General features: G+C 41.6%; 1 protein-coding gene across 2 annotated transcripts in view; it reads right to left on the bottom strand.

Moving 5' to 3' along the window:
- BACH2 (BTB domain and CNC homolog 2) overlaps positions 1-24,305 on the bottom strand; it is a 388,486-nt gene that overhangs the window by 316,634 nt on the left and 47,547 nt on the right. The window contains exon 2 of one of the 2 annotated variants that reach the window (XM_060419566.1): positions 22,400-22,491. The exons of the other annotated variant lie outside the window; for it this stretch is intronic. The gene's annotated coding sequence lies outside the window, so the exon portion shown is untranslated. The remainder of the gene's footprint in view (positions 1-22,399; positions 22,492-24,305) is intronic. 2 annotated transcript variants of the gene reach the window in all.

The following is a 24,305-nucleotide window of genomic DNA, read 5'->3' as shown; positions in this document are numbered from 1 at the left end:
GACGTGGTACCCGAGGCCAAGGCCAACGTGAGGGGTGAGGAATGTGGTGCCCTGTTTCCCCACCGCTTCCTTCCTCACTCTGACCAATTCCCTTCCCTGATCCAAATTCCACACCCTACAGGCCATTTCCGGCTGAGATGGAGGATATGGAACACTAGAAAGCAGCTGTGCTTTGCTCCTCAGCCAAATTGTTTTCTCGGGGATGTTCGGTTCCAATTTCATAACATAAGACAATTAAAAAAAAGTTTTAATTTCCCAATGTTCCATTGGTACAGAACTGTTCAGCAGTATACATATATTAAGGAATACTTGCATAGTTTTTATCCACTGAGCGAGGACAGGAAATCCTGTCTTCCAGCTGCTGAGTCTCAGACCACTCCATCTGAATATTCTTGCTGACAAATGTGACCTTGTCTCAGTTCTGCAGAATTTAAATATTCCCTCAAAGTCATTTCTGCTTGATCTTAGCAATGTGACCAAATCGCAAATTCAAATACCACTTATTAAAAGTACAACATTCACCTCCAGTAACCAGTCCCCCCTCCAATTCCAATCCAGTGACCCTGGGCTGGAACCTAATCTAAAAGATTACAAAGCAACATCCTGATGAGTTGTCATGGCAACCCCTAGATGTCAGATACCCCATGTCCCAGGGCTGTAAATTCTCATTTTTAGTCTACTCATATCCTACTACTTCATGTATAACCACCAACTACAATGCAATTTGATATGTCAGCTGCTAAACATAATAAGAGATGCCACTTACTATTATAGCCAATAATAAAAGATTTCTAGTTTCTTCTGTTTTCAAAGACACTGCAAATCACTATGTATTCTACGTCCATTGGACTGGTCCTCAAAGAGAGGCTATTTAGCCAGAATTCCTCCATTTTTACTTAATTAGTCAATATTTAAGAGTGCCTTGGAGATGAAAAGAACTCTGGTGAAAGCTTGGCATTATTATTTTCTGAACAGAAGGAAATGCACTGATCTTCAAACTTTCAATAGACACAGTATATTTGATCCAAAAGAGAAAACACACACACACACACACACACACACACACACACACACACACACACACACACACACACACACACAGCCTGACTGTGATCCAAGCCTTTCAAGGGCAGAAAGCTACAACAAGGGCGCTTTCCAAGACCTTCAATTCTTTACAACTAAGGAGGAGAGAGATTCATATTATTGAAATCTAGATAATGTAACATCTTGTTTTAATCAGCAGTTTTGTTATGGGTTGAACTGTTGAAATCCTAAGCCCCAGTAAGTCAGAATGTGACTGTATTTGAAGACAGAGCCTTTAAAGAGGTACTTAAGGTTAAATGAGGTCACTGGGGTGGGTCCTAATTCAATCTGACTGGTGTTCTTATAAGAAGAGGAGATTAGGACACAGACACAGGCAGAGGGAAGACCATGTGATCTTCGGCCATCTACAAGCCGAGGAGAGAGGCCCTGAGAAGAAATCCACTCTGCTGACATTTTGCTCTAGGACTTCCAGCCTAGACATAGAAAGAGAAATTTCTGGTGTTTTAGCTGCACAGCCTGTGGTGCTTTGTTATGGCAGCCCCAGCAGATGAACACACATTTCCACCTTTTCTGCTCTATGTCAGTTCTCCAAGAGTGGCTTTATCTCGGGCACAATGGGGTCAAACTTTCCCCTGCAGGTCTGTCTTCAACTGGAGCCCAGATGGGGTTCACTGAGTTCACACACCAGCAGACTGAGTTCTAAGACAGTCGGGAAAGATCTCTCTTGAAATTCCCATTAGCTAAAAAAAAAAAACATTAAAACCTCCTCTGTAAGTAGCCAAGCTGATTGCTAGAGCTGTTTGCTTGTTTTTATTTTCTTTGCTTATCATTGAGCATTCTGCTGATGAGAAAAGAAATGTCCAGGAGATGAACAATAGGCGCAGAGGGAAAGTGACAGAAAGGCATAGATGATACACAAACCAGATTATCAGTCTTGAAGTAATCCAGAAGTAGACATAAGATACATCACACTGCATGGGCATTTAATCCTAAAAATAAGCAGAATGCAGAGAGGTGTATAGGTGTCTGCCTGCCAACAACTTTGAACCAACACTAACCACTACCTGTGTGGAAGTGCAAATTCTTTTTCTGCTAAAATTCTGTAAGACCTTTTCTCCTTTGGGGTTTTGAAAGTCAATTTCTACTACACGTCTCTTTCTATTTTCATAACAGCTGACAGAAAGTTCAAAACCACACTTTTGGCATGTCTCTAGCAAATCCATAAATGATCTTCTGATTTTATGATTATTATTAATTCCTAGGCTCATTTTCCCGCTTTTTGTCATTGGCTTTAATGGGGCGTATTTTGGAGTCAAATGTCTAAGCCACTTCAGTCATGACCGACTCTTTGCGACCCTATGGACTGTAGCCCATCAGGCTCCTCTGTCCATGGAATCTTCCAGGCAAGAATACTGGAGTGGGGTGCCATTCCCTCCTCCAGGGGATCTACTTGATCCAGGGATCAAACTCATCTCTTATGTCTCCTGCATTGGCAGGCAGGTTCTTTACCACTAGCGATATCTCAGAAGCCCCAGATGTTACTTTTTTATAATAATATGGGGTATTATTAACTAGACAGCCTTCATTAAGCCTCAAATATTTACAGGTGCTTCTCTTATGGTACAGCCTCTTATGAATCCGTGAGATGGGAGATTTCATGCTCAAACAAAAATCTGCTTCAGTTCACAGAGAAGCTAAACAACATCAATTTCTCATACTTATTTTAATGACAATATGAATTTATAAGGTAAAACAGAGGAGAGAGCTATGCTAGGAAGCTGGGACCATGATGAAGTGAGAAGCCAGCCTTTCGTATTCAGTTGCTTGCACTCAGGATGTTGACCGGCACCCAGAAGACACATAAATTCCTTGAGGTAAAGGATTTATTGGACTACCGGACCCCTCCTTTCTTCCATGTGAGTGGCACCATGGCAGATCCACAGTGAAGCTGGTCCTTGAAAACAAGTCTTCAGCCTGCTCGGATGGACTTTGTGCGCTTGTGTCTGCCAGTGCACAGCGGCCTCCAGGCCAGCTCCACTTCCAGTAAGACCTACTCAGCTATTTACAGTGTTGGCTTGGCATTACATAGGTCTGGGTTTGTATTTACTGGCTGTGTGAGCCCAGACAAAATATTAAACACTCTCTGAGTCCCAGGTGCCTCATCTGAAAATTGGGATAGTATAGAAAGTCCCTACTGGGGTTTATGTGAGGATTAAATTAAATAACACACATAGGTCCTAAGTAACATGTCTGGCACACTCGAAAAAATTAACTATTATCATTATCATCCTTTTAAAATTAATTTTTATTAAAGTATAATTGATTTACAATGTTCTATTACTTACTGCTGCCAAGTCACTTCAGTCGTGTCCAACTCTGTGCGACCCCATAGACGGCAGCCCACCAGGCTCCGCTGTCCCTGGGATTCTCCAGGAAAGAACACTGGAGTGGGTTGCCATTTCCTTCTCCAATGCATGAAAGTGAAAACTGAAAGTGAAGCCACTCAGTCGTGTCCAACCCTCAGCGACCCCACGGACTGCAGCCTACCAGGCTGCTCTGTCCATAGGATTTTCCAAAAAAGAGTACTGGAGTGGGGTGCCATTGCCTTCTCCGTCTATTACTGCACAGCAAAGTGAATCAGCTATACGTAGACATATATCCACTCTTTTTTAGATTCTCTGCCCTTATAGAGTCACTGCTGCTGCTGCTGCTGTTCTTTAGTCACTAAGCTGTGTCCGACTCTTTGCCAACCCATGGACTGTAGACCACCAGGTTCCTCTGTCCATGGAATTCTCTAGGCAAGAATACTGGCGTGGGTTGCCATTTCCTTCTCCAGGGGATCTTTCCAACCTGGGGATTGAACCCGAGATTCCTTCATTGGTAGGTGATTCTTTACCACTAAGCCATAGGGAAGTCCATATAGGTCATTAAAGTGAAGTGAAGTGAAGTCGCTCAGTCGTATCCAGCTCTTTGCGATCCCATGGACTATAGTCTACCAGGCTTCTCTGTCCATGGGATTTTCCAGGAGTGGGTTGCCATTTCCTTCTCCAGGGGATCTTCCTAACCCAGGATCGAACCCAGGTCTCCTGCATTGCAGGCAGACGCTTTACCCTCTGAGCCACCAGGGAAGCCCCATATAGGTCATTATAGAGTATTAAATAAAGTTCCCTGTACCATACCATAGGTTCTTATTAGTTATCTATTTTACATATAGTACTGTCTATCTATTATCATCATTTTTTAAAGAATGATTGTTATTCAGTGGAACCTCATGATCTTTATGGGCTTCCCTGGTGGCCCTGGCTTCCAATCCAGTATTACTGCTTGGAGAATTCGCATGGACAGAGGAGCCTGGTGGGTCCATGGGGTCACAAGGAGCTGGACACGACCGAGTAACTAAGAATAGCACAACACACAATCTTTACTTTCCTGATGTATAGTCTATGTATCGTGTCCATCTTTGCATGAAATGTTCTTGCATGAAATGTTCCCTTGATATTTCTAATTTCTAGGGAACATGTCATGCAAAGATAGACACAATAAAGGACAGAAATGGTGTGGACCTAACAGAAGCAGAAGATATTAAGAAGAGGTGGCAAGAATAGACATAAGAACTAAACAAAAAAGATCATGATCCCAGATAACCGCAATGGTGTGATCACTTACCTAGAGCCAGACATCCTGGAATGCAAAGTCAAGTGGGCCTTAGGAAGCATCACTATGAACAAAGCTAATGGAGGTGATGGAATTCCAGTTGAGCTACTTCAAATCCTAAAAGATGATGCTATTAAAGTGATGCACTCAATATGCCAGCAAATTTGGAAAACTCAGCAGTGGCCACAGGATTGGAAAAGGTCAGTTTCCATTCCAATCCCAAAGAAAGGCAATGCCAAAGAATGCTCAACCTACTGCACAACTGCACTCATCTCAGTTTAGTTCAGTCACTCAGTCGTCTCCAACTCTTTGAGACCCTATGGACTGCAGCATGCCAGGCTTCCTGGTCCATCACCAACTCCCAGAGCTTGCTCAAACTCATTGAGTCAGTGATGCCATCCAACCATCTGTCATCCCCTTCTCCTCCTGCCTTCAGTCTTTCTCAGCATCAGGGTCTTTTCCAATGAGTCAGTTCTTCACATCAGGTGGCCAAAGTACTGGAATTTCAGCTTCAGCATCTGTCCTTCCAATGAATATTCAGGACTGATTTCTTTTAGGATGGACTGGTTAGATCTCTTTGCAATCCAAGGGACTCTCAAGAGTCCTCTCCAAAACCACAGTTCAAAAGCATCAATTCTTCGGTGCTCAGCTTTCTTTATAGTCCAACTCTCACATCCATACATGACTACTGGAAAAACCATAGCTTTGAGGAGACATAACCATAGATTTAATTAAACCATAACTTTTGACTGGCATTCATCTCACATGCTAGCAAAGTAATGCTCAAAATTCTCCAAGCTTCAACAGTACAGGAACCATGACTTCCAGATGTTTAAGTTGGATTTAGAAAAGCCAGAGGAACCAGAGATCAATTTGCCAACATCCATCAGATCACTGTAAAAGCAAGTTCCAGAAAAACATCTACTTCTGCTTTATTGACTATGCCAAAGCCTTTGACTGTGTGGATCACAAAAAACTCTGGAAAATTCTTAAAGAGATGGGAATACCAGACCACTTGACCTGCATCCTGAGAAACCTGTATGCAGGTCAAGAAGCAACAGTTAGAACTGGACATGGTACAACAGACTGGTTCCAAATTGGGAAAGGAGTATGTCAAGGCTATATATTGTCACCCTGCTTATTTAACTTATATGCAGAGTACATCATGTGAAATGCCAGGGTGGATGAAGCACAAGCTGGAATCAAGATTACTGGGAGAGATATCAATAACCTCAGATTTGACAGAAGTGAAGAACTAAAGAGCCTCTTGATGAAAGTGAAAGAGAAGAGTGAAAAAGTTAGCTTAAAGTTGGCTTCAACATTCAGAAAGCTAAGGTCATGGCATCCAGTCCCATCACTTCATGGCAAATAGATGGGGAAAAAATGAGAACAGTGAGAGACTTTATTTATTTATTTTGGCTCCAAAATCCCTGCAGATGGTGACTCTAGCCATGAAATTTAAGATGCTTGCTCCTTGGAAGAAAAGTTATGACCAACTTAGATAGCATATTAAAAAGCAGAGACATTATTTTGCCAACAAAGTTCCATCTAGTCAAAGCCATGGTTTTTCCAGTAGTCATGTATGGATGTGAGAGTTGGATTATAAAGAAAGCTGAGCGCTGAAGAATTGATGTTTTTGAACTGTGGTGTTAGAGAACTCTTGAGAGTCCCTTGCACTGCAAGGAGATCCAACCAGTCCATCCTAAATGAATATTCATTGGAAGGACTGATGCTGAAGCTGAAACTCCAATACTTTGGCCACATGATGTGAAGAACTTACTCACTGGTAAAGACCCTGATGCTGAGAAAGACTGAAGGCAGGAGGAGACGGGGACAACAGAAGATGAGATGGTTAGATGGCATCACCGACTCAATGGACGTGAGTTTGAGCAAGCTCCGGGAATTGGCGATGGACAGGGAAGCCTGGCGTGCTGCAGTCTGCCACAAAGGGTCGGACACGACTGAGCGACTGAACTGAACTGAGAGTCTATGCATAATATTATAAGTTACAGGCGTACGATACAGTGATCTACAATCTTTAAAGGGTATACTCCATTGGTAGTTATTATAAAATATTTGCCCTAGTCCCTGTGCCGTATATTACATTTTCGTAGCTTGTTTATTTTATGCATAGTAGTCTGTACCTCTTAATCTCTTACCCACATCTTGCCCCTCGCCTCTTCCCTCTCCCCACTGGTAACCACTAGTTTGTTCTCTATACCAGTGAGTCTGCTTTTTCTGGCTATATGCAGTAGTTTGTTGTTTTTCTAGATTCCACGTATAGGTGATATCATACAGTCTTTGTCTTTCTCTGACTCATTTCACTTAGCGTAACGCCCTCCGAGCCCACCACCTCATGTTCTTGAAATCTCCCAAGTCCATGAACAGGCTCTCTCCCAGGATTATTTTATTTCTGTGTGATGAGAGGGGGAACCAGCCCCCAGACCTGCGGACCAGTCAGGAGGCACCACACCTGAGTCGAAAGAGTGAGGTCTGGTTTGGAATTATATCTCACTTCACGGGTTGCATTTACATGTTCAGAGGGTGAGTGTTTAGGGAACCAGATTGAGCATGAACTTGTGAGTCTGAAGAGCCAGTCTTCTTGGGGCTTTGTTGGCAGAGCAGCAGAGTGGGAACATTCCCCCAGCTCCTTATCACCGCCTTCATCAGAGACGCCGCTGCCCACAGCAGGGTCTTCTGGGCTGTGCGGATCAGGGAGCAGGCGAGGTAGTTACATTTCCTGGAAATACAGGCAGCAGTTTCCTGTGGCTTCCTCTGTTTTTGATGTAGAGCTGAGCACACGTAAAACACTAAACACATCAAGGATCAGAGCGTCAGTCAGAGGTGGTGCAAACACTGAAAAATACTGTCATTTCCTCATAAACACACTGAGAAGTGCAAAGTACAGTACATCTTCCAAAGATGTCCCTGCTAAGAATCTCTACAGTCGGGCTGCAAGGCGACAGGAAGGTCACAAGCTACCCTTCCACGCCTGTACTTTTATATCTATGACCTGCTGCTTGAGTTGATGAACATTCTCATGAACCGAGACCCAAGTGAGCAAGAACCAAATTTCCATGAAGGCCAATGTTTTGCATAAACCTTCGCCTGAAAAAGCTCTGGTCTGGTCACAGGGCTTCAGTAAAGATTTCTCTAGAAGTTGGGGCCTGGTCAGAAAAAAATTCACTCTCTGAAGTGGAAAGTAGTAAAATGATTACATGAACTTAACTGTTCACATAACTATCCTAAAAGCCAGTTCAGGATTCAATAAAGTAATGCACACTGCATTTGGGAAACAACCAGGCTCACAGAAGGTGACCACCATGTGTCCTCAAAGCTAAAATGAAGCGGAGAAAAAGGTATCTTGGCTAAGATTTGCAGCAACATAGAGGGACCTCGAGACTATCACACTGAGTGAAATAACGCAGCCGAAGAAGGAGAAATATCGTAGGACGCCCCTTATATGTGGAATCTAAAATTAAATGGTATAGATGAATTTAATTACAAAACAGAAAGAGACTCAGGTTTAGAGAACAAACTTATGGTTGCCAGGGTGGATGGGATAGTTAGGGAGGTTGGGATGGACAGGTACACACTGCTATATTTAAAATGGATAATCAACAAGGACCTACTGTATAGCACAGGGAATTCTGCTCAATGTTATGTGGCAGCCAGGATGGAAGGGGAGTTTGAGGAAGAATATATATGTATATGTATGGCTGAGTCCCTTCACCATTCACCTGAAATTATCACAACATTGTTAATCAGCTATATCCCAATACAGAATAAAATGTTTGCTTGTTTTAAAGATATCTTGACCAAGGCTACCAGACCTTGCTGAAGATGGAGGGTGGAAGAAGAATGGGCAAACGCACAGATTCATACAAATCAGAGCAAACACAGAATGGCTGGTCCTGGAGGCAGGGGACCTACTTTCCGAATTTCACCTTTGCCGTTCCCCAGCTGAGGGGGCCTGGCCAAGCTACTTAACCTCTCTCAGCTTCCAATTCCTCGTGTGATTTTTTTGTTTGTCCATCACTGGCTCCTCTTCCTTTGTGAAGAACTGCCCTTCCACATCCACTGGAAGACCTCACATCACAGCCAGTCACACGACACAAAGACAGCTTAGTTACAAGACACAGTTAAAGCTTTTTCACTCAAGATAGTCAGCAGCTCACAACCAAAAACACCTTGGTTATACAGCTCATTTGCAAGAGTTGCTATGAGAATTAAATGAAGTATGTAAAGCAGACACAAGAAAGACTGGCTGCCTCCTTACAAAGGTTGGTCAGCATAGGGGCTGGAGTCTTGACCACATGGGTTCAAATCCCAGCTCCCTTCACAAGGTCTGTTTAGATAGATCACTTGACATCTTTGTCTCAGTGTCCCAGTCTGTAAAAATAGGAGCTAACAATAGCAACTTCATCATAAGGTTTTAAGGATTGAGTCAACTTAGATAAAGCCTTTAGAACAGTGCCTGACACGCAACAGTAAACATTCCATAAATATTGTTTAGTGGCTAAGTGGTGTCCAACTCTTCTGTGACCCCATGGACTGTAGCCCACCAGGGTCCTCTTTCCATGGGATTTCCCGGGCAAGAATACTAGAGTGGGTTGCCATTTCCTTTTCCAGGGCATCTTCCCAACCCAGGGATCGAACCCAAGTCTCTTGCATTGGCAGGTGGTTCCTTTTAGCACTGAGCCACCAGGAAAGCCCACCATAAATATCACTATCAGGATTAAAAGAAAGAGTGACTCTGGGTCTCCACCCGCTGAGCCTACGCCCACGCCGGCCATGGAGCAGAGGCCCCTGGGTGGGACCGTTAAAGGAAAGAAAAAAAGAGTGACTCTGACAGCTATTAAAAACTGTATAAAAGTCACTGATCTAGACTTACGTATCTTCAATAAGAAAAGAATCATTCTTCCAGATAATCCAGCTTGATGGAAAATCCCTTAAGGACAATTAGAGAGAGTTCAGTTCCTCATATTAGAATTTAGCCAGCTCTAACATTTGGTCCCCTGAGTGAACTTACTGACCAAGAGGATACGGCCTGAGCAAATGATCTCCACCAGTTGTACTGCCTGATGGCCCTCTTTCTCACTGTCAAGACATCTCAGTTATGCATTCATCTGCCATCAATTTAATTATGAGTCAATTCTTGCAAATCACATCTCTCTAAAACCAATAAAAACTGATTTTGGTCCTTTATCCCACAGGGCTATGTCCTTAGGGTGATCACCCTGATTAACTAGCAAGCCTCACTCTTGTTGAAATCTGTTTTAACGGCAACTCAAGTCTATTTTACGTACTAATTAAAAGGGGCATCTCCATTTCTGCTTTTTGTGTGATATAATCACTAATTCATTTATTCATTCATTCATACAATAAACTTATATTGAGCCCTAACTTGTGCTGGGCTAGGTTCTGGACACAGCAAGAAACTTAAGAGCCTAGTGAGGCAAGTAAGTAAATCAACCGAACACTAGAAAACAGTGCTAGGATAGAGGTACACCTGAGGCATGAGGAGAGCTCAGGCTGCAGAGCGGGACTCAGAAGAGATCCATGCAAACCCATGCACTCAGCACAAGGCATTTGGGATGGCAAAGGTTTGTCCAGGGCACAGCAGGGGTGGAGGAGGAAAAAGATGCTGACTGGAAAGGTATGTAGGTCTTAAGACACTCTGGAATATCAGGTCCCTTGGGAAGAAAATGTGCTCTTCTAAGTAACAGAAATCTTTGAAAAATTCTAAGAAAGTCATGACAAGACTCAGTTCTGCTTTTAGAAAGATCACTCTGCTGGGCAGTATGGAAGATGAATGAGGGGACCATACTGTGGAAACTGGGAGGCATAGAGAGGTTACTGTGTTTATCTAGAAAAGAAGTGGGAAAGCGTGAATACAGGGAGAATAAAAGATGAAGCAAAAGAGAAAGATTCTGGGATTCCAGAAAACGGGAGAACCTGGATTCTGTGAAGTTATGCTTGCTTCTTCAGCTCACTAGACACGGCGGGCCTGTCGCTGTTTGGTTATTTCAAGAAGGCACATGAGAAGATGCTCTGCTGCTGCTGCTACTGCTGCTGCTAAGTCACGTCAGTCGTGTCCGACTCTGTGCGACCCCATAGACAACAGCCCACCAGGCTCCACCGACCCTGGGATTCTCCAGGCAAGAACACTGGAGTGGGTTGCCATTTCCTTCTCCAATGCATGCAAGAGAAAAGTCAAAGTGAAGTTGCTCAGTTGTGTCCGACTCTTAGCGACCCCATGGACTGCAGCCTACCAGGCTCCTCCGTCCATGGGATTTTCCAGGCAAGAGTACTGGAGTGGGGTGCCATCGCCTTCGCCAGAGAAGATGTTCACCATTTCTAATTATTAGAGAAATGCAAATCAAAACTACAATGAGGCATCACCTCACACCAGTCAGGATGGTCATCATTAATAGCTTAAAATAATAAATGCTGGAGGGGGTATGGAGAAAAGCGAACACTCTTACACTGTTGGTGGGAATGTAAATTGGTGCAGCCATTATGGAGAACAGTATAGAAGTTCCTCAAAAAACTAAAACTACCGCTATCAAATGGTCCAGCAATCCCACTCTTCGGCATATATCCAGAGAAAAGTCTAGACATGTACCCCAATGTTCATTGCAGCACCATTTTAACAGCCAGGACGTGGAAAGAACCTAAATGTCCATCAGCAGAGGAATGGATGAAGAAGACATGGTGCACATATACAATGGAGCCTTACTCAGCCGTAAAAGAATGAAACAGTGCCATTTGGAGCAACCTGGATGCAACTAGAGATGATGTACTAAGTGAAATAAGTCAAACAGAGAAGACAAAATCTCATATGATATCACTTATATGTGGAATCTAAAAAATTACACAAATGAACTTATTTACAAAACAGAAACAGACTCACAGATATAGAAAACAAGCTTAGGGTTATCAAAAGAGAAAGGGAGGGATAAATCAGGAGTTTGGGATTAACAGATAGCCCATCAGGCCCCTCTGTCCATGGAAGAATGCCTCCTCTATCCAGGCAGGAATACTAGAGTGAGTTGCCACGCCCTCCTCCAGGGGATCTTCCTGACCCAGGGATTGAACCTGCATTTCCTGCACGGCAGGCGGATACTTCACCACCTGAGCCACCAGTGAAGTCCAGATACACCTTACTATATATAAAACAGATAAAAAGGGCTTACTGTATAGCACAGAGAACTACATTCAATATCTCGTAATAACTTATAATGGAGAAAGAGTCTGAAAAAGTATATATAAACTGAATCATTTTCCTGTATACAAGAAACTAACAGAACACTGTAGATCAATTATACTTCAATTAAAAATAAGTTGAAGACTACATGTGTTTACAGTATAGCAATGGGATTTGTGAGACTGCAAAACCATTCCCCATGACCCAGGAGTGGCAACACCTCTATTTGAGAAGCCTAGAACTTGAAAGTAGAAACAAAGGGCCTTAAATACTCATTCCTCCTCAGCAAGTAATCAAACATTATCATGAGCAACCATGTCTAACAAGCTCAGGGACATCCTGGCTTCTCCACCATCCTTGTAAACTGAGTGAGATTCCCCTCCTGTCAGGCCCAGGGTAGTTTCGTTTCCTTAGTAACTATTTCTTGCCACTTTACCTTCTAAAATGGTTCCCTGTGAATTCAACTAGATAAATGTCATGAGCCCAGCCATAAGCATAATATTCTCAGTGAGCACATATTTTACATCACAAGATGACCACCTGACCACATCTGTTTGTTTTGTGATACTCAGGCCTTGAGAAAAAGTTGGGGAAGTTCTCAAAACAAATCAATAGTACATTTTACCTTAAATATAAAATGTGATGGAATTCCTTGGGTGCCTTGTAGTCAGCTTTGCTGAGTGACCCTGTTGGGAAATACTGAGATTTTCAAAGAAATAAGCTATGACTTCCACAAACCACCTTTGATCAGGAAGAAGGGACACAAAGAGGGTTAATTAAATCCAGGTCAGAACTCCATTAAATTAAGCCTCATGGCCTGATGGGTCTTGTAAAGACAGTCAAATGAAGCTTAATTTTAAAGGGACATTGGTCATTCCAGAAATCAACAAGTGCTGAATCTGAAAGTTCCACCTATAAGTATTGGAAAATACTGAGGAAGCCAGAATCATCTCTCTCTTAGAAATCAGTACTTACCTGGTTCTACTAGTTTAACTAAACTTATAAAACAATAGACTTCTGCTTTAGTAAAAAATATTTATGCATAAGGATGTAGTCGTATTCTATAAGAATCTAAGGGAATTTTGCAATAGTCTCATATCCTCATTGAAAAATATATGCATATTTATATCTCTCTCTCATTCTCTCTATCCAGTCAGTGTTAGGAAAGTAAAATTAATGAGCTCCCCGAAACTCTCAGAGAAAAATTATGGAAAGACACATACTGGCTAGACATATTTCAATAGTAGTTACCATAGAAACGAGTCGGTAGGTATCAGTTTTGGAGTTGTGCCTTTTGATAAAATATTAAATTTCTGAGAGTATTTGCATAGCCATACAACAGCACAATGGCTGGTGTCCACCTGAAATTATACATTTAAAAAATTATTTATACTCATTCTCCTTTTGGGCTACTAAGTACCCATGAAGAAAAATTCATTCTTAATAAGCTGATTCTAAAACATCTTTTTCTGCCTTTGCACTGTTTCATCTTGTTTCATACTGAAGTGACAGCGGTAAAGGCACAAAGACAGGACTCTAAGGGAACCAGTGTGGTCTTGCTTGGGAGAGGCTCTTGAAGGCTTTAAAACCATTGCTGCTACTGTCCTCCACGCCAGCCAACTAGACAATAACTCTGCTAAATTGCTTCTTAAAATACACTATCATGTATAAAATAAATAGCTAGTAGGAAGTCGCTATATAACACAGGGAGCCCAGCCTGGTGCTGTGATGACCTAGAGGGGTGGGATGGATGGAGAGGTGGAAGGCTGAGATGGAGCCTTATATAAAAGAAGACTGGGGTTCCATCCCTGGGTAGGGAATATCCCCTGGAGAAGGAAATGTCCACCCACTCCAGTATTCTTGCCTGAAGAATCCCATGGACAGAGGAGCTTTATGATTGATTCATGTTGGTGTATGGCAGAAACCAACACAACACTGTAATTTTCCTCCAATTAAAAAAAAAACTTTAAAAATATCCTTGTAGTTTATTTATTTTAAATATAGGAGTCTGTAACTCATAATCCCCTACCTTATCTTACCCACTCCAACTTACCTCTCCCCACCTGGTAACCACTAGGTTTTTCTCTACATCTGTGAGTCTGCTAAATTGCTTTTAATTAAACATACTTATATATCCTTTTTCCATGGCAAGATGATTCTTTTTCACTGTGTGAGAAACAATGACCTAATGCCTCCCTGATGGACTAAGAGTTGTAATTTTGCCATACGCAGGGCTCATCAGATGTCTCTTTTTCACTTGTATTTAATAATGTACTTCCCGTGAGCCTCAGGACCCTGAAAAGGACACACTGGCACTCCTCATTTTGAAAATAAAGAAAAATTATATGTTTTAATATAAAGATAAGAATTGAAAAGCTAAACAATCACTAACTCAGCTGTCTTTAATAAGGAACAGCACGTTAGTGGCTGCACTAAATTTTTCCAACTCAAAGCCGGTGACCGGGGTGTTTGCTGATTAGTGCTATAATGATACCTGGCTTATAACCAACAGACAACCCAGTATGTGTGAGATATGCCAGAAACAGCCTAACAATCTCTTGACCTGGAATCTAACATGTTCATGAGGCACAGACCCAGGAATCTTTGAAATTGGGGTTGGTGGATTTAGTTCTGTTAGGAGGGAACATTCTGGCATGAAACCAAGAACCTCAGTCCCCTTCAAACAATGAATTCAGCAACAATCCTGACTTCCAGACAGAAGTAAATCACTTTAACAGCTGAGAAGAGGCTGTGAACTTTCTGTGTGAAGGTCAACTAGAAAAGAAAACAAGTGGAAGATCAACTGAAAATGTCATGGGTGAGCCTGAACCAGGCAGGTGTCAGCTCTGGAATTCCAGGAAGGTCCCAGCGAGACAGTAAAGAGATACAGCTACTCTATAAAACATTACGATTCTCTTTTTGCTTCCAAAACTATGTACATACGGATGTACATATTTCAGTAATCTCTGGCAATAAGCACACATTTATGTCAACGACTAAGATGTAAATCTTACTATATGACTAAGAGATGGACCTTATCTTCCATATAACTGAGAGATGATGGTTATCTCCAATGGGATCAAAGGTCATGCTTGTTTTTCTATCATAAATATATAAATAAATAAGCACATACATACATATATATTCTGACTATTTCTAAAACATCACCATATAAACATTAGTGAAATAGTGGGACGATTAGAATAACAAATATATGAATCAATCCCAGAACAAACCTCTACTACTATTGCAGACATGCTAAGGACCATAAAGAACTGAAAATTAATCTTACAGGTCACAGGTATGTTGTAACCTTAAAGAGTTCTGTTGGTACTAGTTATGTACTAGGTCAAAAGAAAATTAGTTCAAAACATTTTGGAGTAGATGAAAAATACTGTGTTTCTATAAATAATTTATTAAACATTAAAAAGTTTAACATAGGCTAGTCCCTTTGAAAGTATATTTTGCCTCATAATAAAGGTAAAGTAGGTTGTAATGCAATTCTAAGATCAATGAGGGAAGTTTTATGTTTCAAGGAGGAAAACTGTATTCAAAAATTTAAATTATATGATTTTGAAACATAATTTCTGTGATGATGAATTTCTCAAACATTTCAGAAATCCTGTGCTTTGGTCGAGGATGAAATCCATAATACTGAGTCAAGACTTATAAAACTCTCTGCTACTGTCTGCTTTACAAAATTCTTATCTTAAGAAAAAAGAACATAAAGAAAAGTGTTATTTCTCATCCCCCACTATAACAGAAACTTATCAGAATCACAAATTAAATAAGAGGAGATATAGTTCAAAATTCTTAAGAGGAGACACAGTTCAAAATTCTTGAATATTTATCACAAAATTAGAAAGTAAATTAACTTTTAAAACCATGGTCTCCACAAAATCAACTATTAGTCTCCAGCATGTAGACGACTAGCTCTGTGGAGTAGCTAGAGTAAACACTGACTACCACAATAGCTCTACCCTTCCAGGGACCAGGGCTTCCCTAGAGGCTCAAACGGTAAAGAATCCACTTGCAATGCAGGAGACCTGGGTTCAGTCCCTGGGCCAGGAAGATTCCCTGGAGAAGGGAATGGCAACCAACTCCAGTACTCCTGCCTGGAGAATTCCAGGGATAGAGGAGCCCGCAAGCTATAATCCACAGGGTCACAAAGAGTGGGATACAACTGAATGACTAACTTTCACTTTTCCCAGGGACCAAGTCTCTGTCTCCAACATCACAAACATTTGCAGGCTACAGAAAACACCCAAATGTTAATATTGCTCCAGCCAAGCAAACTTAAAAAGTTAAAGCTGCTAATTCCTACTAAAATAATTTAATGCTATTCCCACAGTCAAATAGATAGTGCATTTTAATTCTATCACTCTTCTCCCTGAGGCCAGAAATTAACAGTTGACTAAATGCACATATGATTTTCATATAATACAAAATACAATAATACATACACATAAGTGATAATCATATGTCACTTAATAATGTATATTAAGGGTTTAGATAACACTTAACAGCAGCTGCTGGTTTGTGGGGTAGTAGTATCTACCCCAGCTAGAACCAACTGGGTCCTGCTATCTGATCACGCCCATGGCACCTGGGCTGAGGCCAGCTTCTTCTAATGGCCCCGCTTCTCATCCACTCCCACGGCAGGTGGGGGGCAGGGTCATGTTCCTCCAGAGGTCATGACAGTCAGATCGCATGTGTACAGACGCTCCTCCAGGGGTCTCCTTTCCTCAACTACAAAATGTGAGTTTTAAAAGAGACAGTGTAAAAATAAATATAATGGCATAATGCTAAAAGCACAATAAGCTACCACCCCACAAGTTCTGTCTCCTGTCAATGTGCCTAGTAGCTCAGTCCTGTCCAGCTGTTTGCAACCCCAAGGACTGTATGTGGTCCACCAGGCTCCTCTGTCCATGGGATTCTCCAGGCAAGAATACTGGAGTGGGTCACCATGCCCTCCTCCAGGGGAATTTTTTCAACCCAGGGATCGAACCCAGGTCTCTCTCATTGCAAGTGGATTCTTTACCGTCTGAGCCACCAGGGAAACCCCTACTGACAGGTGGAACCCAGCTAAAGATAGAAAAGAGGGCTTGGATGTGGACAGGAAGAAGGGAACCTGTCAGCCACATGGGGGATAGCCCTTCTGCTCCTGACCTGCTCCCCACAACCTGACAGGTTTGCTACAGGGAACTATACAAAAACAATAAAACTACCTTTTACTTTTTTAAACTACCCGTTCAATACTAGCTAATGAGATAAAATGTGAGCTAAATGAAAAGTTTTTTAAAATAACCAGAGATACAAGGTAGGGGCAGATTCCATAACAAAAGTTACATCCAAGGTTATTCTGCTTTTCCCTGTTGAGATACTATTCTGTTATAATTGACTACAGTCTTTTTCTTGTTTTGGAGCATAGTTGCCTTATGACATTGTGTTAGTTTTTACCGTACAGCAAAGTGAACCAGCCACATGTATACATACATCCCCTCTTTTTTTTTGAACTGCCTTCCCATTTAGGTCACCACATAACACTGAGTTCCCTGAGCTATACAGTAGATTCTCATTATTATCTATTTTATATATAGTTGGGTATATACGTCAATCCCAATTTTTAAAAGTTACTTTTAAGATATTTTTATTAGTGGAGTCTTTTTAGAGCGGATTTAGGTTTATAGAAAAATTATAAAGCAGAAAGGTCCTCTCCCTCCCAGTGTCTCCTGTTATTAACATCCTACTTTAGTACGGCACCAGTGTTACAGTTAATGAATCCATATTAATTCGCTATCACTAACCCAAATCCAGCTTCCCTGGTGGATCAGGCGGTAAAGCGTCTGGGTTTGATCCCTGGGTCGGGAAGATCCCCTGGAGAAGGAAATGGCTATCCACTCCAGTACTATTGCCTGGAAAATCCCATGGACAGAGGAGCCCGGTGGGCTACAGTCCATGGGGTCACAAAGAGTCAGACTTTCAACCCAAATCCACAGTTTACATTAGGTTTCACTCTTTATGTTACATCATTCTCTGGGCTTGAAAAATGCTCAGTGTTATCTAGCTGCCATTACAATATCACACAAAATAATGTCACTGCCTTGAAAATCCACTGTGCATCACCTATTTAGCCTGCCTCTGTTTCCCCCTAGGCTCTGGCAACCACTGCTCTTTAATTTCTCTAGTCTGGCCTTTCTTGTAGTTGGAATCATTCAATATACGCCCTTTTCAGATTGACGTTTTCCATTAAAAATATGCATTTAAGGTTTCCCCATGTCTTGCTTTGTTGTTCAGTCACTCAGTTATGACTGACTCTTTGTGACCCCACGGACTGCAGAACGCCAGGCCTCCCTGTCCATCACCAACTCCTGGAGTCTACCCAAACCCATGTCCATCGAGTCGGTGATGCCATCCAACCATCTCATCCTCCGTCATCCCCTTCTCCTCCTGCCTTCTATCTTTTCCAGCATCAGGGTCTTTTCCAATGAGTCAGCTCTTCGCATCAGGTGGCCAAAGTACAGGAGCTTCAGCTCCAGCATCAGCCCCACCAATGAATGTCTTGCTAGCCCATTTCTTTTTAATGCCAAATAGTATTCCACTGCATGGACATACCACAGTTTACCCATTCATCTACTGAAACACATCTTGGTGACCTCCAGTTTGGGGCAATTATGAATAAAGCTTCTATAAACATTTGTGTACATGATTTGTACAGACAAAAGTTTCCCACTCATTTGTGTAAATGTCTATAATCACAACTGCTAAACTGCCTAAGTCTATGATGAGCTCTGTAAGAAACTGCCACACTGTCTTCCAAAGTGGCTGTACCAGTCTGTTGCCTAAAATGTTTAAAAATCCATCTACCAAAGTGCATCTTATTTTATCAACACAATGTGACTAGAAAACACTACTAGTATATTATCGATGATCTAAGTGAAGGATAGTTAACTTTCAGAGCTAGACCAAATTTGTAAGACTTATAAGGACCCTAGCTGATGTCTTTGAGCAAATATATCTGACTTTTACAGCCTCGAAAAATGTAACTACTCATGAAGACCATCTTTTAAATTATGATTTCTGTGATATCAATAATTCCATTTGACTTTTATTTTGGTATCATTTCAATAAAACCTTAACAAACTATAATCTAGACTTTGGAGAAAATGTTAAATGATTAAGACACTGAAAATCACTTGGATTGTTGAGCTGCTATTTTTGTTGCTATTTTGGCTTTAGGTCATGAAATTCTTATCCTGCTAACAAAAGAAAACATTATATTTTCATTGAGGACATTTTCCGAAAAGTATTATGGCCTTAATACAATGTGCATCCCTTATTTCTACACCTGCCCTAACATTATGGAGTAATTGTTGCATCCTCTTTCCCTCGAACTTTACAGTTTGGTACCACTGGGGAAGAACTCTATGAACTTAGCAAAAATAAGGATTCGCCCCCAAAATGAAAAATTCTTTTCTCAGCATTTAAATACTTTTGTTTTTTACGAACAGATTTACTACTGAAATAGTTTCCTTCCCCCTCCCAAAAAAACACTTCTGGAAATCACCTACCTATAACAGATAAAATTTCATTGATTAAAATAACAGAATTGAGGAATAATAAATCTCAGTTGTAGGACATTTAAAAAGGAATACTGTTTTACTACTTTCATGCAAAAATAAGAAGAGCAAACATTTAAATACTTACGGGGTACTAGGTGCTACTCTAGGGTCTTCACATATATTCTTTCAATTAGCCTTCAAAATAACCCCATGAGATAATTTTATTATCATTTCCATTTACAGAACCAAAAACTGAAGGTCAGGAAAGTCAAGCAGGGCTCTGCTATGACTTCTCCAACCTCCCTCTTAGGAACTGCAGTCCTGCCCAAGAGCCCCTGGCTAACGACCGAGGCCAGAATTCTTGTGGACACTGCTTGCTACGTGGACAGAAGAGTATCAGTGGTTTATGGGGTCTCCATGTGTATCTACTGCCCACCCATAAGAACCCTCCTCGCCCCCTACACTCAGGCACATACAGATGAGTGCTCCGGGCTGAGACTCACAGATGCTGTCATGCCCTAGGAAGCATGGTCGGGTACGATATCCGACACATCCCATGTTCACCTGCTGGACTTGACCCCTTCATAGCAGCTGTTCTATCTCCCCTGAAAGTGAAAATCACTCAGTCATGTCCGACTCTTTGCGACCCCATGGACTTAGTCCATGGAATTCTCCAGGCCAGAAGACTGGAGTGGGTAGCCTTTCCCTTCTCCAGGGGATCTTCCCAACCCAGGGATCAAACCTAGGTCTCCCACGTTTCTGAGCCACAAGGGAAGCCCAAAGCTATCTCTCCTGAGCCCCCACCTACTCTCCCAGGTTCCTTAAGCTCTAGCTAATCACGTTAATCTGCTGAAATTAACCAAGCAACAACCATGAAGGATAAACAACGCTAATATAACCTTTGCTTTGAAAACAGACTACTGATTTTAATCAACCACTAAAAACAATTGTTGAAGGATAGCAAACTCTTCCTTTCAATGCAATTCATTTTTATTAATAAAAATAAGTGGACATTTCCATGTGGCTGAAAGTAATTTGTTCTCTTAGGTAGGCAAGTGTATCTTTTCAAGTTCATTAACATTCACTAGTTTAGTTAGCTCCATTCCTACACAGATGAACTATGAGGGGGCTAGAAATAATTTGAATCTGAAATAAGTCTGAATTTAAAAAATTTTTAGTATTTTAGATTTGAAAATAAAAATTTGAAGGAAACAGAGTTGATAAAAACCTCTGAAGATCTACTCTCCAGGAATCTGTTTCTCAGATCTTCAGGCCTAGATCTTCATTCCATGACAGGAGGCTGGCAGTGACAGAATAACAAGGCACAAAGAAGCAGAATGGGTGACAGCTCAAGAAGCTATCAAGAGAAGAGGAGTGGGAAGGAAGTGACAGAAGTTAAACTCGAGTGATAAATTGGTAGGTTGAGTCTGAGAGATGACTGCTGGAACAGACTGAACAGAGAGGGTCCTAACTTGAACTAGAACAGTGAGAGCTAGGAATCACGAGCTTACAGTTATTCTAGAATGTACACAAACCTAGGGCGCCTTGACTATACCTTCTTGCCCTTTAAACAGGGACTTCCCTGGTGATCCAGGGTTGAGACTTTGCCCTCCAGTGTAGAGAGTGGGGGTTCCATCCCTGCCTGGTCGGGAAGCTAAGATCCCGCATGCCTCACGGCCAAAAAATCAAAACATGAAATAGAAGCAATACTGGAACAAACTCAATAAAGACTTTAAAAATGGCCCACATTAAAAAGACTCTTTAAATAACTGGCACAAAACAGATACAAAGCAAAGTAAGTTATCGTTCTTTATAAGTGCAGCGTGTACAGTGAAGATGATCAATTTCCAAAAGTTATAATAAAATATCTGTTTCAAATAGAATTGTCCCACTTTTATTACTGTTATCCACTAAAACTAAGTTTCTCCAGCTAAACTGAAAAACACAGTTTCATCCTTCAACATGTGCTCAGAATTCCTTAAGACAGGTTCCAACAAGTTTCCAGGCAAAAGAGAAAATCAGTTATGAGGGCCTCCCCCAACCCCTTCCTCTTGGCTATCGGATGCAGGGCAGTGAATTAACTAACATACATTTGCCCAAAGCAAAATAACACATTCTCTTAATTCATTTACTTATTCTTTGCAGAGTTACCCTCAATTCAAGAAAAATAGGTACTTATTAAAATTCAGATTTAGAAAAGATAAACTAGATGATATAAATAGATTTACTGAAGGAATCATTTGAAGATGACCAAGTCTATTACAGTACAATCTGATTCATAAAATCATATTTCATAACCAACTTTTCTAAGAACGCAGATATTCCAGGGTATCTCTGCTCAAACACCAATGTGGCCATTATGCTGAATTTGATCAGGAAAATGAAGATTTGCACTGAAATTGTTAGATACTGCATGTTGAAGTTTTCAAAAGAAACCTAATGTTAACGTTGTATGAAAGTTTCCTTTTAATACACATGAAAAGAGTATTTGTCAATTTAGGATACCCATTTAAGAGTAAAGTTTTTGATATTACAAATGAGAAATGTCAGATTCAAATCAAATATCAATTACAAATCAAGTGTCAGATACTATAAAAATGCTTTTACTTTTTTTATTTTGCAATAAAGATTGAAGACCAAATATAAATTGTCAACCTGCACACTACTACTATAACAAGAACATGGATACAGTTTAAAAGAGACTTTTTAAGAAGTCTCATTTATTGGGGACAGTTACAGCACATAAGGCATGAATTTGGGCAATAATTAATTTATTAAGGGCCATCAAACAGCAATGCTAATAATATCATCTGTGCATTAAGGTAACCAAAATTATCCTCTTCTGATCTTAGAGGAATTGTTCGTTCCTCTAAAGTACAGCTTCTATCTACTTTTCCATTCTGAGGTCTTTCTAGTCACCATTGCCTACCTTCTGCTTAGGGCTTCCCTCGTAGTTCCATGGACAAAGAATCTGCCTGCAATGCAGGAGACCTGGGTTCAGTCCTGGGTCAGGAAGATCCCCTAGAGAAGGAAATGGAAACACACTCCAGTACTCTTGCCTGGAGAATCCCATGGACAGAGGAGCCTGGTGGGCTACAGTCCATGGGGTTGCAAGAGTGGGACACGACTTAGCGACTAAATCACCACCACCACTTCTGCTTCAAAGTGGGCTAACTGGATGTTACAAAGATCAGACAGCTGTGGTCTGTGATGGGGCTTTTTGTCGAATGGGAGGGAAAACCATCAAATAAACAAATCCAGATGTAAATGAGTAATTAAAATTCTAATAAAGGCTAAGAAAGATAGGAGGAGGGAAAGTATAAACAACTGATGGGGGTGCTCCTTAAGGGTGGGAATCAGGGAAGGCTTACTGGAGGAAGTATTAAGATGAGACTGAAGGATGAGCCAGAGTTAGAAAAATGAAAAGCTGGTGGGGGGTGGGGTGGCATTTTCAGGAGAAGGAGCAGCCATGAGGAAGAACAATGGCCTCTGGTCAGAGAGGTAAATAAGAGGTCAATGAAGGGAAAACACCCTGATGTGACTGGAGTGTCCTGTGGGGGCCAGGTCAGCAGAACTGCACAGATGTGGAGGCTGGACTCTCTGGGCAGCGGGGAGCTGTGGGAGGGCAGGCCAGGGGTAGGATGTGCTGACTGCTTCACGAGTAGTATCCTGTCCTCAGAGTCCAGCCCAGGGAATTACCTTTGATTCAGCTTCTGTCTGTCTTTAGGTGCGGAATCAAGAGGGAATTGAAACAACAGGCAAGATTTTAGAAACTCTCCAGCTATCAGAATTCAGATACAAAAATAGGAACCATTTAGAGAAACAGTGGAGACCTCTCAGAATTTTATGATCTCTGTTTCAGAGGTAAGCTCTGTCTTGTGGCCTGGGAAAGAATGACAAGGTAAGATCATTTTCCTGTGTCACTTTTCAGAAAACAGGTCAGAATCACAATGGAAATGACTCAAGATGCCACCTTTTGGAAGATGGGTGACTGTCTCTGCCATGGGAACAGACTGCGAATATGCTCAGTTGCTCAGTCATGTCCAGCTCTTTGCGACCCCGTGGACTGTAGCCCACCAGGCTCCTCTGTCCATGGGATTTTCCAGATAAGAATACTGGAGTGTGTAGCCATTTCCTCCTCCAGGGCAACTTCCCAACCCAGGAATCGAACCCTGGTCTCCTGTACTGGCAGGTGGATTCTTACAGCTGATCCACTTGGGAAGCTCACAGAAACAGTGAGGGTTTGTCAACTGTCAGCTGAAAGGAGAGATGTACTTTTGCTCCTGGTTACATACAGGCACTGTGTTGGGATGGGACCCAAAAAAAATCTGGGCAGGTGATATGGCTTCCCATCATCTTCCTTCTGGGACTGCAAAGTCTGTGGCAGTGCGGGGCCCCTCTCTCTGGGAGAATGCAGTGAACCACTGTGTAAGGCACATTTTGTGCCCACTTTCTAAGATCCATCCTTCAATACAAAATAAAATGTTCATTGGAACATTTTGTTGTTGTTATTTAGTTGCTAAGTCATGCCCAACTTTTGCGACCCTACAAAAGATTGTAGCCCACCAGGCTCCTCTGTCCATGGGATTTCCCAAGCAAGAATCCTGGAGTGGGTTGCCATTCCCTTCTCCAGGGATCTTCCCAACCCAGGGATCAAACCTGTGTCTCCTGCACTGGCAGGTGGATTCTTTTACCACTGAGCCACCTGGCAAGCCCTTGGAAGTTTTTAATATGTTATAAAAACAAAATATAAGGTTGCACAATAAAAAGCAACACTATTTTCACCCAGAAGGAAATAAACTCTATCAACAAAAAATCTTTTTTCTCAGCAGAGT

Source organism: Ovis aries, chromosome 8 (genome assembly GCF_016772045.2).
Source record: "Ovis aries strain OAR_USU_Benz2616 breed Rambouillet chromosome 8, ARS-UI_Ramb_v3.0, whole genome shotgun sequence".
NCBI classification, from domain to species: Eukaryota; Metazoa; Chordata; class Mammalia; order Artiodactyla; family Bovidae; genus Ovis; species Ovis aries.
Note: the sequence above shows the minus strand (reverse complement) of the source record. Positions and strands in the feature narration are given on the sequence as shown.